Raw genomic sequence first — 16192 nt, 5'->3', positions numbered from 1 at the left:
TAGATGACCTTAAAACCCTTTCCTCTGTAAATGAGGTATGGCCGATGTATAGACCACTTTACTTTATAGACACACTTTCAGTCCATATATACTCTCTGATACTGAATACATGTAGTGAAAACTGAGATTGATGGAGTATAGGACATTTGTTGAGTTTAAGAGTGTGATTCGCGGTGAAGAAAGGGGGAAAAAGGGAATGCTGAGTGAAGTTACTAAAGTGGAAGCAAGCTTCATGTGTCTTAGATAAAGGAAGCAGTTTGCCTAAGTGCATTGCTGGATATAGGAATATTTCTGGGTGTGAACAATGTATTCATGTAATGGAGAACTTTGAATATCACATTAATGAGTTTAAACATGAAAAATCAAGACCCATAGTAAAATTGTGGAAAGAGGAAAAAAAATTTGAAACCATTTTTTTTCAAATTCTTTTAGTTTATTTCTGAAGACTATTTTAAAAAATATTGTGGTGAAATGTATATAACAAATCATTTATCACTTCAACAATTTTTCACATGCAATTCAGTGACATCAATTGTCAGTCATATGCTGAAACCATAAAAACTATTCATTTCCAAATGCTTGCAATCTTTAAGAGAAATTCAGTATCCACTAATGCACTTGTCTATTTTAAATATTTCATATAAGTAGGATCATATAATATCTGTCCTTTCGTGTGACTTATTTCACTCACTTACATTTTCAAGGTCTATTCGTGTCTTAGCAGGTTTATCTTGACTTTATTTCTTTTTATGAATGAATAATATCCCATTGTATGTACATATCACATTTTATTCATCCATTCATCTGTTAACAGACACTTGGGTGCTTTTGAGCACAAAGCCTAGGAATTAGAGGAGCAATTGGGAAGCTATTACTGTCAAATATGCATGTGACAGGAACCTATGTTTGGAAGGCAGATTTTTGAACAAAGACAAAATTATACATTTTTATTCAAGGACCATGCACAAAAAGTCGACTTAGAAAATAGTGAGTCAAAATGAAATGCGGTCAGTCCTTGTGGGTTTAGATGTAATTTATGGCTGAAACAAATGCATGGTGATGCCTAGAACAGGCTGATAGAGACAGAGAGGCTGGGTTTGAATCTTGTATCTTAAATTTACAATCTTTGCAAAAAAAGATAAAATTATTTGCAGATTAGTTTCCTAAAATGATACTTGGTTATAGTAACAAATGACTCACTGCTGCATTAAATTAACAGATACTAAACATTCACTCCTCTGGGTACAGAAGAGGCATTCATAAAGGTAAGAAAATGTCTGAATATCTACATTCAGTTCACGCTCTTTCATGAATTCATTTATTTTCATTTTTCTAGGAGTGTGTAATTTGTTTCAAAGTCTTTTAGTCTTGAGTCTCTATTTACTGCTTTATTTCAGTACCACAATGGGCACAGACAATGGAACTGTCTCCCAGGAATTTCTTCTGTTGGGCTTTCCAGGCTCCCAAGCCCTTCAGCTCTCTCTCTTCGTGTTTTTTCTAGTGATGTACATCCTCACAGTCGGTGGTAATGTTGCTATCTTAACGTTGGTGAGTACCTCCCACCAGCTCCACACCCCCATGTACTTCTTTCTGAGTAAACTCTCTTTCCTGGAGATTTGGTATACCACAGCTGCAGTCCCCAAGACCCTGGCCATCCTCCTGGGGAAAAGCCAGACCATATCATTCACTGGCTGCTTTTGCAGATGTACCTTGTTTTCTCATTAGGCTGCACAGAATACTTCCTCCTGGCAGCCATGGCTTACCACTGCTATCTTGCCATCTGCTATCCTCTACACTATGGTGCCATCAAGAGCAGCTTGCTTTCAGTGCAGCTGGCCCTAGGCTCCTGGGTCTGTGGATTCCTGGCCATTGCAGTGCCCACAGCCCTCATCAGTGGCCTCTTTTTCTGTGGCCCACATGCCATCAATCACTTCTTCTGTGACATTGCCCCCTAGATTGCCCTGGCCTGTACCAGCGCACAGGTAGTGGAGCTCGTGGCCTTTGTGATTGCTTTTGTGGTCATTTTAAGTTCCTGCCTCATCACCCTGGTGTCCTATGTCTTCATCATTAGCATCATCCTCTGGGTCCCCTCAGCCAGCGGCTGGAGCAAAGCCTTCTCCACATGCTTCTCTCATCTAACAGTGGTGCTCATCTGGTACAGATCTACCATGTTCCTTCATGTCCGAACCTCAATCAAGGATGCCTTAGATCTGACCAAGGCCGTCTCTGTCCTGAACAATGTGGTGACTCCAGTACTAAACCCCTTCATCTATATGTTCAGTAACAAGGACGTAAGAGAAACAGTGCTAAAGAAATGGAAGAGAAAATAAATTGCCTGTAACATAACAAATCTCCTATAAATTGTGTCCAAATGTATACAGGTCTCAAGTAAGAATATGAGAAGACAAAGTAAACCATCCATGATAGCCAACCCATTGTCATAGAGTTGATTAAGACTCATGAGGGACCCTATGTACAGGGAAGGGGGAAAAAAAGTGAAAAACAACAAAAAACTGAGTAAATTGGTGCTACTGTTTTTGATGTAAGCAGACTTTGTTTTTTAAGGAGAATTTTGTCCTTGAGTTCCATTTATAAAATTAGGAGCACATATGCAGTGAGAAGGATATTTTGTTAATTGGACTATAAATTCTTGTCCTTCTTAAAGTTTTTCTTTTTGTCACAAATGTGAACAATTTAAGAATAATGATATTTATGAATGACGAGGTGAGAGACATAGGAAAAGTTTAAACAAAAGGATAACTGAAATCAGAACATGTAATTATTTCAGCATAATATTTTTTGGATAAAATATAATAAAATAGATACATATGAAATTAGGAACTGCAAGTATAATGTGCCACATTTGTTTAACAAGGATAGTTTACTAAGCTGTCCAAAATGTGGGTGATGAATAGTAAAAAGTAGATAATCAGGACAGGGGAAGGTTTGGATATGGCAGTAGAAGCCCTTTGCATAAGTGTGTTGTTTGTTGTGTGCCATGGAGTCTATTTTTGACTCATAGAGACCAAAAGAGTGATGAGCTTCTTATTATTAGTCCACGCAAGTCACCAAGGGCATGGCATACTGTGGCTTCAGAGGAAAAATAAGGGATTGCTAATTATAGTAGTTAACTGATTTTTCTCCAAAGGGGCTCATCCCTTAGGGAACCAAGGTATGACCCTTTTTAATCATCAACACATGAAGGGTTCATTTCCCTTCATCTGAACACTTTCCTATGGCTCTGGGTTAGAAGAAGCAGACCAGGGCTCTACAACTTGAACCAGGCTGCAGCTGTATTCTACGTGTCCCATCCTTCTTTAGTTTACACCTATGCAATGAGGGTGATTTCTCGTAGGAGAAAAGCCTTTATGCCGAATAGCAGCTATTCCCTTAACCTTGTTTGCATTATTTGAAACTTCTTCCAAGTCTCCAGTTAAAAATGGAGTGAAAGAGGGGTTTGAGGGAAATACGAAAAAATATTTCATTGTATGAGTGATGAATATTATTATTCAAAAAGCATGTCTATGTTGAAGTTCTACCTCTTGTGGTATAATAATGAATCAAATTATACCTGGTCCGCTTCCCTACTTTATTCACTGTGAGGACAAGGTTCAAATTCATGACTAAATATTCAATATTTCTAAGCTTATTTAACGGGAACTTCTAAATAACTAAAACTACTGGTGTAAACCTGCTCACTTCCCTTGAAGACAAATAGCATTTATATTTCCAAAGGTGAGTCACTGGCTCTCAAGACCGCAAAAGCAATGTCTAGTATCACTCTCAATAAAAGTTATCTTCAACACATTTTCCCACATCAGCTCTTCATCTCCCTACAGTAAAAACAAGGAGAGAGCAGTCTTAGTTTTAAAATGGATAAGTCAGTTTGACATGGAATTGTATCCAAGATTTAATGTTAAGTGAAGAAAATCATTGGGAATATACAGAATAAAATTTACTAAATCAGGTATTTCCTTTCTATGTTAATGAACTATACCTAAATGTAATTTTGCAGTACATACATGATATATTGTAAAGTGATATACTTTCGATTTAGATTTTTTTTTTTTGGCAATTAAAATAATTTTTGTCTTTAAACTGGTTTATTATGAACAATTTACATGAAAGAAAAACACATAAAGTGCTCATTCATAAAAATAAAACAAGTTTTTAGGTTTTTTGTGTGTGGTTACAGTGAAAGTTTACAGTTCAAGTTAGTTTCTCATATAAAAATTTATACACACATTGTTATGTGACCCTAGTTGCTCTCCCTATAATGTGACAGCACACTCCTCCTTTCTACCCTGTATTTTCCGTGTCCATTCAACCAACTCTTGTCCCTCTCTGCCTTCTCATCTCACCTGCAGACAAAGATTAGACTGGAAACGCACTCTTCACAAGTATCATTTTGTGACTTATATATAGCCCAGTCTAATCTTTGTCTGAAGAGATGACTTCAGGGAATGGTTTTAGTTTTGGGCTAACAGAGAGTCAGGGGGCCATGTCTTCTGGGGTCCCTCTAGTTGCAGTCAGACCATTAAGTCTGGCCTTTTTACTAGAATTTGAGTTCTGCACCCCCTTTTTCTCCTGCTCCATCAGGGTCTCTTGGGCTCATATTTTCCTTTTGCCTTTGGGGTTCTTCATTCTCCTTTGCTCCAGGTGGGTTGGGATCAATCGATGCATCTTAGATTGCCTCTTGCTGGCTTTTAAGACCCCAGATGCCACTCAGCAAAGTGGGTTGCAGAATATTTCCTTATAAAATTTGTTACGCCAGTTGACCTAGATGTCCCCGAAACCATGGTCCCCAGACCCCTGTCCCTGCTACTCTGTCCCTCGAAGCGTTTGGCTGTATTCAGAAAACATCTTAGCTTTTGATTTAGTCCAGTTGTGCTGACTTCTCCTGTAACGTCCCCTCACACAGTTGTAGAGGCTGGAAAGTCCCAAGTCTGTGGGCCAGACTGGAAGCCTCTCCTGACTCACATAGCTGCAGGGGCTCGCAAACCCAAGATTGGCAGGTAAAATGACAAGCCAGTGGTTTACAGACTGCAGAGGCTGATGTATCCCAAGAAAGGCAGGTAAGCTGCTAGCTCAAGTCCCAAGAACTGGAGGTCAGATGAACAGGTGCCAGGTACAGGATCGAGAGTGATCAAAAGCCAGTGGGCCTTGCCAGAATGTCCATCTATATTGGATGCAGGCCACACCTCCAAGGAAATGCCCTTTCAACTACTTGGCTACTCACAGTATATCCCATTGTAGAGGTGATCACATTATATCAGATCTCATCATGGAGGTGATTACATCATTATTTGACTACCAAACTACATCATTACTGCCAAACCACTGAGAATCATGGCCCAGTCAAGCTGGCACACAACCTTAATGATCACATGTGGCAAAATAATGAATTTGGATCCCTACCTCACAAAATATATGAAAATTAATTCAAAATCGATTAAATACCTAAATATAAGAGCTAAATCCATAAAATTTTTAGAAGAAAAATAAAGTTAAATATTCAGTACCTCATACATGGCAATGGATTCTCATATATGACATCAAAAGCCTGTGCAATTAAAGAAAATATAGATAAAATGGACATTACCAAAAAACAAACATGAAGCTATTTGTACATCAAAGGACATTATCAAGAAAGTTAAAAGAACCTATGTAACAGAAGAAAATAGTTGGAAATTACATATCCAATAAGAATTTGATATTTAGGGGAAGTCAGAACAGGTGGACTAATCTAAAAGCTAAGAAGTTTCCTAAATACAACCAAACACTTTGAGGGACAGAGTAGCGGGGGGGGGGGGGGTCTAGGGACCATGGTTTCAGGGGACATCTAGATCAACTGGCATAACAAAGTGTATTAAGAAAACGTTCTGTATCCCATTTTGGTGAGTGGCATCTGGGATTGTAAAAGCAAGTGGCCATCTAAGATGCATCAACTGGTCTCAACGCACCTGGAGCAAAGGAGAATGACAAACACCAAAGACACAAGGAAAATATGAGGGAGAAATATGAGCCCAAGAGAAAGAAAGGGCCACATAAACCAGAGACTCCATCAGCCTGAGACCAGAAGAACTGGATAGTGCCTGGCTACAACCAATGACTGGCCTGACAGGAAACATAACAGATAATCCCTATGGAGCAGGAGAAAAGTGGGATGCAGACTTCAAATTCTACCAGAAGACCAGACTTAATGGTCTTGACTGAGACTAGAGGGACCTCAGAGGTCATGGCCCCTGGACTCTCTGTTAGCCTAAAACTAAAAGCAATCCCAAAGCCAACTCTTCAGACAAAGATTAAAATATTAGACTGGACTTTAAGACATAAAATGATTCTGGTGAGGAGTGTGCTTCTTAGCTCAAGTAGATACATGAGACTATGTGGGCAGCTCCTGTCTGGAGGCAAGATGAGAAGGCAGAGGGAGACAGGAGCTGGTTGAATAGGCACGGAAATACAGGGTGGAGAGAAGGAGTGTGCTTTAGCATTGTGGGAAGAGCAACTAGGGTCACATAACAATGTGTGTGTAAGTTTTTTGTATGAGGAACTTACTTGAATTGCAAACTTTCACTTTAAGCACATTAAAAAAAGAGTTTGATATTCATAATATATAAAGAACTCTGACAACAACAAAAATATAGATAACCCAATAAAAAAAGGACAGTGGATATAGACATTTCTCCAAAGAAGACTACAAATGGCCATCATGCACATGAAAAGATGCTCAGCATCATTATTCGTTAGGCAAATGCACATCAAAACCACAATGAGATAACAGTCTGTACTCAACAGTATGGCTATTATAAAGAGAGAGAGAGAGGAAAATATCAATTGCTAATGATGATGTGAAGAAATTGGAAATTTTGGACATTTCTAGTGGGAATGTAAAATGGTGCAGCCACTGTGGAGAACAGTTTGGTGATTCCTCAAAAAGTTAAACAAAAAATTACATTTGACCCAGCAATTCCTCTCATGGGTATATACCCAAAATAACTGAAAGCACGGATTCAAACAGATATTTGTACACTAATGTTCACTGCATAACTATTCACAATAGCCAACTGGTGGGTGGATAAACAAAATGTTGTACTTACGTGTAATGAAACATTATTCAACCATAAAGATAAATGAAGTTCTGATGCATCTACGTCATGGATGAACCTTACAAACATTAGGCTCACTGAAAGAAGTCAGGCATGAAAGGATACATTTTCAATGCTCTAGAATAGGCGATGCATAGAGACTAAAGTAGATTAGTGGTTATCAGAGGTAGAGAGGAAAGGAAAGTGGGGAGTTATCACTCAATGGATGCTGCGTTTCTTTTGGAGTGATGAAAAAGTTTTGGAAATAAATATTGATAATGGTTGTCCAACATTATGAATGTAATTAATGTCACTGACTTGTACATATAAAAATGGTTAAAATGGCAAATTTTATGTTATACTTATTTTTACCACAATAAAATTAAAAATATAAAAATCAGAGATAGGAGGAAGCTCCAGGAAAGAAAGCTGAGAGTGAACAGTAAATTAGAAGAACCAAGACAGCCTTTTGCCCTACAGTACAAGGAAAAAAGAAAAAGTTTTTCAATAGAGAAAACTTCAAGAAAAGAAAAAAGGTCACTGAATGAAAGCTTAAGAAGTTGATTAAATGGTCTAATATCCACCTATTTGCCTTTTCTCTAAGATAAGCAAACAGAGGAAAGAAGTCCGTATGGTAAACATTAAAATGCAGGTATGGGTTATCACGGATATTTTAAACTATAATACTATTTAGCAAGAGGACCAGAGTCAATGTTATTTGATTATGAGTCTATCACACCGATTAATTGCATTTGTGTATGGGCATTCTCAGTTCCTTGGTGGTGTAGTGGTTAAGAGCTACAGCTGCTATGCAATAGCTCAGCAGTTTGAATCCACCATGCCTCCTTTGGTTATCCTATGGGGAGGTTCTACCCTGTCCTATAGGGTCGCTATGAGTCGGAATCTACCCAATGCCAATGGTCTTTTTTTTTTTTTTGTATATACTTAGTTCTAGAATGATGAATGAAATCAATTTTCAAATGATTCTATTCAATTTCAAAAGAAATTTAGCTGAAAAGTTTCTTTTGTCATATTCAATAACTGGGAACTATGTATCATACCATAGTGTATTTGTAGCTGCCCCCACCCTCTGCCCCAGGCTAGAGAACTAAATAAACTTGTTTCATCTTTGCTGTAATCCTAGTGTTTGAATTCATTTCCTACCATCCTTTCCACTGTTTAGAAACCGTGGTGGCATAGTGGTTAAGAAATACGGCTACTAACCCAAAGGTCAGCAGTTCAAATTCACCAGGTGCTCCTTGCAAACTCTATGGGGGAGTTTTACTCTGCCCTATTCAGAAACCCTAGTGGCACACTGGCTAAGAGCTACAGCTGTTAACCAGAAGGTCAGCAGTTCGAACCCACCAGGTGCTCTTTGGAAACCCCATGTAGGCAGTTCTACTCTGTCCTTTAGGGTCACTATGTGTCGGAACCAACTGGAAGGCGACAGGCTGGGCTTTTTTTTTTTTTTTTAATAGGGTCACTATAGTCGGAATGGACTCAATGGCAATGGGTTCAGCATTTTTTTTTTTTTTTTTTTGGTTTTCCACTGTTTCCATTGGAGTAGAGGGTGTCTCCCAAGCAGTTATAATTGTTATTTATAAAAATGTTCATCCATTCTTTGAATCCCCTCCAGGATTCCCAGTGTCTCTCATTAATCATATTCTACCCCACAGAGGTATTATCATGGGATGGCTTCTGGCCTTCATAAATAAATGCTGATGCTCAAAGTCAGTCCACATCATTCTTTAGCAATTAGGGTAAGTAGGGTGGTTTTAATTGTTCCTCTGAGGTCCATTTTAACTTAGGTGTCAGAAACTCAGTCCAAGATACTGTTCCCTGGTATCCTTTATACTTGAGTCAGGAAACATGTTTTTCACTGATCTTAAATATGAAGAAACCAGCACTTTAAACAAGCATGAAACAGGTCTGTTGACAGCAATCCAAAAGGAGCTATCATCTTTATTTTCAGTTTTTGTTAGTGATTTAACTCTGACTACCATTTGAGCGTAATGATACAGGGAACTAAAGTGAGTATTTGTGGACACAGTGTCTAATTTTCATGGTTGCCCTGAAATCATGACCTCAGCCAAGATATATAGGAATGAAGTAACCTTTTTATTTCTGTTTTTAGGAACATGACAAGAGAAATTCCATCAGATGATTTTAATTCAATCCAAAACAGATTAACCATTATAATAGTTTTTCCTTTTCTATTTTAAAAATGTGTATGGGATAAAAGGTGATTCCTGAGAGGTGGGGCCAGGATGGCTGACTAGGTAGAAGCTACCTCAGACCCCTCTTGCAAAAAAAACTCGGAAAAACAAGTGAATCGATCACATACATGACAATCTACAAACCCTGACCATCAAACACAGATCTAAAGACTTCACCTGAGTGACAGAGACTGAGAACTAACAACCACAGGGAAGCAGTGACTGTTTTCAGAGCCTGGAGCCAGCATCCCAGTCAGGAAACCTTGGCGCCAGGCTTTGGACTGGGCGCAGGGGAGCTGAGCACAGCATCCTGAGATGGCACAAACACAGGACGCAGCCCTAGCCCCCAGAAGTGACCTCGGGGGAAGCCCAGTCAGGCCATGCAGGCAGAGCAGCGATGTGGCTGACAGGAGGAGAAGTCACCGGGAAGCAGTGACTGGTTTTCAAGCCGGAAGTGTGGCGTTCCAGCTGGGGAACCTTGGCGCTGGGCTGTGGACTGGGAGCGGAGGAACCGACCACGGCTTATGAGACAGCACAAGCACAGGACGCAGGCCTGACCCTCTGGGGCAATCTCTACCCAGCCAGCACACACAGTCAACACGCCCCTTGGGAATCTCGGATAAAACAGTCAACCCAAGCAAGATAAGTAACTTTGTCTATATTCCGGGGTGCTACTCTCTCCTATTTATCTGAACCCTCCCCTCCCCTTCCCAGGCAGCTTCATTAACGTTGGAATTTCCTGAGCCAGAGGATGAATGCACTGTGGTTTTTCTTTCTTTTCTTTTTTTGGTCTTTTCCTAACCCATTCTCCTAGCCTGAGAGAAGCAGCTACAAAAAACCCAGGGACCAAAAATCCTTCCCTAATTGGACTAAAAACACAGAACCAGCTCCAGCCAAATATATTTGATCCACAGTCTTGGGCTTTCATTCCTACAGGGAACAAGGTGGCTATTATAATGCAAAGGCAATTCTGATAGGGATCTGACTGTAATTGTTTTAGCAGATTACTGGAAAGACAAGTTTCCCAGGTCTGATATCTCTGCATATTCAACAGAGCCCTCACTGACCCACAACAGGGAACCGAGGGCTGAAGCTCCCTCCAGACCACCTAGTCTCCTGCCTTAGGGGTCTAAGGAGGGTGACACCTACCAATCTGTAGAGGTACATGCATTGGGTGCCTAAGGTACAGCTGCAGAGCCCACCCACCAAAGTGCTTTAGGAATAGAGATGCACCTACCTCACTGGCACTTGGGGGAAGCCTGTCAGCATCCTGCCCCCCCTGGAGTGTGAAACCCTGCTGCTACTAGAATCTGTTGCACACAACTATCACCACTACTTCTCTAGGTGGATAGGTGAGAGTCTGCACCACACACTTGATGACCCAAAATCAGATTCTACTCAAGAATAGTGAATAGACTCTTAGGCTTATATATCTGGTAACAGCCAAACCAGCTGGTAATAGGACATAAGTGATTCAAGGGCTACAACAATGAAGACAGCACAATCTAGTAGCCAATCTATGTACATTGAAAGAAAACAAAACAAGATAAGACTCAGTGAGCAAATATAGAATAAATCACTACAATTCCTTAGAGATGGGTCGGAGACAGCAGTCGATATCAAACCACGTAAAGAAGTAGACCATGATTGCTTCTACAACTCCCCAAACTAGAGAATCAAAATCTTTCCCAAATGAAGATACAATCCTGGAATTGCCAGATGCAGAATATAAAAAACTAACTTACAGAACGCTTCAAGACATCAGGGATGACCTCAGAAATGAAATAAGGCAATCTACAGAAAAAACCAAGGAACACACTGATAAAACAGTTGAAGAAATCAAAAAGACAATTCAAGAACATAGTGGAAAAATTAATAAGCTGCAAGAATCCATAGAGAGACAGCATTCAGAAATCCAAAAGAATAAGAGTAAAATTACAGAATTAGACAACACAATAGGAAGTCAGACGAGTAGACTCGAGCAATTGGAATGCAGGGTGGGGGATCTGGAGGACCAGGGAATTGACACAAATATAGCTGAAAAAAATCAGATAAAAGAATTAAAAAAAAATAAAGAAACCCTAAGAATCATGTGGGACTCTATCAAGAAGAATAACTGCGTGTGATTGGAGTCCCAGAACAGGGAGGGATAACAGAAAATACAGAGAGAATAGTTGAAGATCTGTTGGCAGAAAACTTCCCTGACATCATGAAAGATGAAAGGATATCTATCCAAGATGCTCATCAAACCCCATTTAAGATTGATCCAGAAAGAAAATCACCAAGACATATTATCAACAAACTTGCCAAAAAGAGAAATAAAGAGAAAATTTTAAAAGCAGCCAGGGATAAAAGAAAGGTCTCCTACAAAGAAGAATCAATAAGAATAAGTTCAGACTACTCAGCAGAAACTATGCAGTCAAGAAGGCAATGGGATGACATATAGAGAGCACTGAAGGAGAAAAACTGCCAGCCAAGGGTCATATATCCAGCAAAAAAAAACTCTCTCTCAAATATGAAGGAGAAATTAAAACATTTACAGATAAACACAAGCTTAGAGAATTTGCAAAAACCAAACCAAAGCTACAAGAAATACTAAAGGAAATTGTTTGGTCAGAAAACCAATAATATCAGATACCGGCACAACCCAAGGTCACAGAACAGAACATCCTGATATCAACTCAAATCACAAAAAAAAATTAAGATTAATTTTAAAAAGAAAAAAATGCCCAAAACAGGGAATCATTGAAGTCAATATGTAAAAGATCACAATAATCAAAAAGAGGGACTAAATACAGGTGGCATAGAACGACATATGGAGAGGGAAACAAGGTGATATAGGACAATACAAGTTAGGCTTTTACTTAGAAAAATAGGGGTAAATATTAAGGTAACCACAAAGAGGTATAACAATTCCATAACTCAAAATAAAAACCAAGAGAAACATAACGACTCAGCAAACGTAAAGTCAAACACTATGAAAATGAGGAACACACAATTTACAAAGAAAACCGTCTCAGCACAAAAAAGTAAGTGGAGAAATGAAACTGTGAACAACACACATAAAAAGGCATCAAAATGAGAGCACTAAACACATAAAAAAAAAAAACACATACTTATCTATAATTACGCTAAATGTAAACAGACTAAATGCACCAATAAAGAGACAGAGAGTCTCAGACTGGATAAAGAAACACGATCCGTCTATATGCTGACTACAAGAGACACAAACTAAAACTGAAAGGATGGAAAAAAATATACCAAGCAAACAACAAGCAAAAAAAAGCAGGAGTAGCAATATTAATTTCTGAAAAATAGACTTTAAAGTTAAATCCACCACAAAGGAGAAAGGACACTATGTAATGATTAAAGGGACAATTGACCAGGAAGACATAACCGTATTAAATATTTATGCACCCAATGACAGGGTTGCAAGATACATAAAACAAACTTTAACAGAACTGAAAAGTGAGATAGACACCTCCACAATTATAGTAGGAGACTTCAACACACCACTTTTGGAGAAGGACAGGACTTCCAGTAAGAAACTCAATAGAGACACGGAAGACCTAATTGCTACAATCAACCAACTTGACCTCATAGACTTATACAGAACACTACACCCAACTGCTGCAAAGTATACCTTTTTTTTTCTAGTGCACATGCAACATTCTCTAGAATAGACCACATATTAGGTCATAAAACACCTTTGCAGACTCCAAAACATGAAAATATTACAAAGCATCTTCTCAGACCACAAGGCCATAAAAGCAGAAAACAATAACAGAAAAATCAGGGAAAAGAAATCAAATACTTGGAAACTGAACAATACCCTGCTCAAAAAGACTGGGATAAAGAAGACCTTAAGGAGGGAATAAAGAAATTCATAGAATGCAACTAGAAGGAAAACACTTCCTATCAAAACCTCTGGGACACAGCAAAAGTAGTGCTCAGAGGTCAATTTATATCAATAAATGCACACATACAAAAAGAAGAAAGAGCCAAAATCAGAGAACTGTCCCTACAACTCGAACAAACAGAAAGTGAGCAACAAAAGAATCCATCAGGCACGAGAAGAAAACAAATAATAAAAATTAGAGCTGAACTAAATGAATTAGAGAACAGAAAAACAGTTGAAAGAATTAACAAAGCCAAAAGCTGGTTCTTTGAAAAAATTAACAAAATTGATAAACCTTTGGCCAGACTGACTAAAGAAATACAGAAAAGGAAACAAATAACCCGAATAAGAAACGAGATGGGCCACATCACAACAGACCCAACTGAAATTAAAAGAATCATATCAGATTTTTATGAAAAATTGTAATCTAACAAATTTGCAAACCTTGAAGAAATGGATGAATTCCTAGAAAAACACTACCGACCTAAACTAACACAATCACAACTAGAACAAATAATAGACCTATAACAAAAAAAGAGATTGAAACAGTAATCAAAAAACTCCCAACAAAAAAAAAGCCCTGGCCCGGACGGCTTCACTGCAGAGTTCTACCAAACTTTCAGAGAAGAATTAACACCACTACTACTAAAAGTATTTCAAAGCATAGAAAATGACGGAATATTACCTAACTCATTCTATGAAGCCACCATATCCCTGATACCAAAACCAAGTAAAAAAAGACATCACAAAAAAAGAAAATTACAGACCTATATCCCTCATGGACATAGATGCAAAAATCCTCAACAAAATTCTAGCCAATAGAATTCAACAACATATCAAAAAAATAATCCACCACAACCAAGTGGGATTTATACCAGGTATGCAAGGCTGGTTTAATATTAGAAAAACCATTAATGTAATCCACCATATAAATAAAACAAAAGACAAAAACCACATGATCTTATCAATTGATGGAGAAAAGGCATTTGACAAAGTCCAACACCCATTTATGATAAAAACTCTCACCAAAATAGGAATTGAAGGAAAATTCCTCAACATAATAAAGGGCATCTATGCAAAGCCAACAGCCAGCATCACTCTAAATGGAGAGAGCCTGAAAGCATTTCCCTTGAGAACAGGAACCAGACAAGGATGCCCTTTATCACCGCTCTTATTCAACTTTGTGCTAGAGGTCCTAGCCAGAGCAATAAGGCTAGATAAAGAAATAAAGGGCATCCGGATTGGCAAGGAGGAAGTAAAATTATCTCTATTCGCAGATGACATGGTCATATACACAGAAAACCCTAAGGAATTATCCAGAAAACTATTGAAACTAATAGAAGAGTTTGGCAGAGTCTCAGGTTATAAGATAAACATACAAAAATCTCTTGGATTCCTCTACATCAACAAAAAGAACATCGAAGAGGAAATCACCAAATCAATACCATTCACAGTAGCCCCCAAGAAGATAAAACACTTAGGAATAAATCTTACCAAAGATGTAAAAGACCTATACAAACAAAACTACAAAGTACTAGTGCAAGAAACTAAAAGGGACCTACATAAGTGGAAAAACATACCTTGCTCATGGGTAGGAAGACTTAACATAGTAAAAATGTCTATTCTACCAAAACCCATCTATACATACAGTGCACTTCTGATCCAAATTCCAATGACATTTTTTAATGTGATGGAGAAACAAATCACCAACTTCATATGGAAGGGAAAGAAGCCCTGGATAAGTAAAGCATTACTGAAAAAGAAGAAGAAAGTGGGAGGCCTCACTCTACCTGATTTTAGAACCTATTATACAGCCACAGTAGTCAAAACAGCCTGGTACTGGTACAACAACAGGCACATAGACCAATGGAACAGAACTCAGAACCCAGATATAAATCCATCCACATATGAGCAGCTGATATTTGACAAAGGCCCAGTGTCAGTTAATTGGGGAAAAGATAGTCTTTTTAACAAATGGTGCTGGCATAACTGGATATCTATTTGCAAAAAAGTGAAACAGGACCCATACCTCACACCATGCACAAAAACTAACTCCAAGTGGATCAAAGATCTAAACATAAAGACTAAAACGATAAAGATCATGGAAGAAAAACTAGGGACAACATTAGGAGCCCTAATACAAGGCATAAACAGAATACAAAACATTACCAAAAATGACGAAGAGAAACCAGATAACTGGGAGCTCCTAAAAATCAAACACCTATGCTCATCTAAAGACTTCACCAAAAGAATAAAAAGACCACCTACAGATTGGGAAAGAATTTTCAGCTATGAATTCTCCGACCAGCGCCTGGTCTCTAAAATCTATATGATTCTGTTAAAACTCAACCACAAAAAGACAAACAACCCAATGAAGAAGTGGGCAAAGGATATGAACACACACTTCACTAAAGAAGATATTCAGACAGCTAACAGATACATGAGAAAATGCTCTCCATCATTAGCCTTTAGAGAAACGCAAATTAAAACTACGATGAGATTCCATCTCACTCCAACAAGGCTGGCATTAACCCAAAAAACACAAAATAATAAATGTTGGAGAGGCTGCGGAGAGACTGGAACTCTTATACACTGCTGGTGGGAATGTAGAATGGTACAACCACTTTGCAAAATTATCTGGCGTTTTGTTAAAAAGTTAGAAATAGAACTACTATACAACTGAGAAATCCCACTCCTCGGAATATACCCTAGAGAAATAAGAGCCTTTACACGAACAGATATATGCACACCCATGTTTATTGCAGCTCTGTTTACAATAGCAGAAAGCTGGAAACAACCAAGGTGTCCATCAACGGATGAATGGTTAAATAAAGTGTGGTATATTCACACAGTGGAATACTACACATCGATAAAGAACAGTGAGGAATCTGTGAAACATCTCATAACATTGTGGAACCTGGAAGGCATTATACTTAGTGAAATTAGTCAGAGGCAAAAGGACAAATATTGTACAAGACCACTAGTATAAG

The 16192-nt window shown here is 38.5% G+C and overlaps 1 pseudogene; it reads left to right on the top strand.

Moving 5' to 3' along the window:
* Positions 1 to 1404: 1404 nt before the first annotated feature.
* On the top strand, positions 1405 to 2330 carry LOC126060021 (olfactory receptor 6F1-like; annotated as a pseudogene).
* Positions 2331 to 16192: the final 13862 nt, after the last annotated feature.

The sequence above is a fragment of the Elephas maximus genome, chromosome 16, assembly GCF_024166365.1.
Source record: "Elephas maximus indicus isolate mEleMax1 chromosome 16, mEleMax1 primary haplotype, whole genome shotgun sequence".
In the NCBI taxonomy this organism is placed as follows: domain Eukaryota; kingdom Metazoa; phylum Chordata; class Mammalia; order Proboscidea; family Elephantidae; genus Elephas; species Elephas maximus.
Note: the sequence above shows the minus strand (reverse complement) of the source record. Positions and strands in the feature narration are given on the sequence as shown.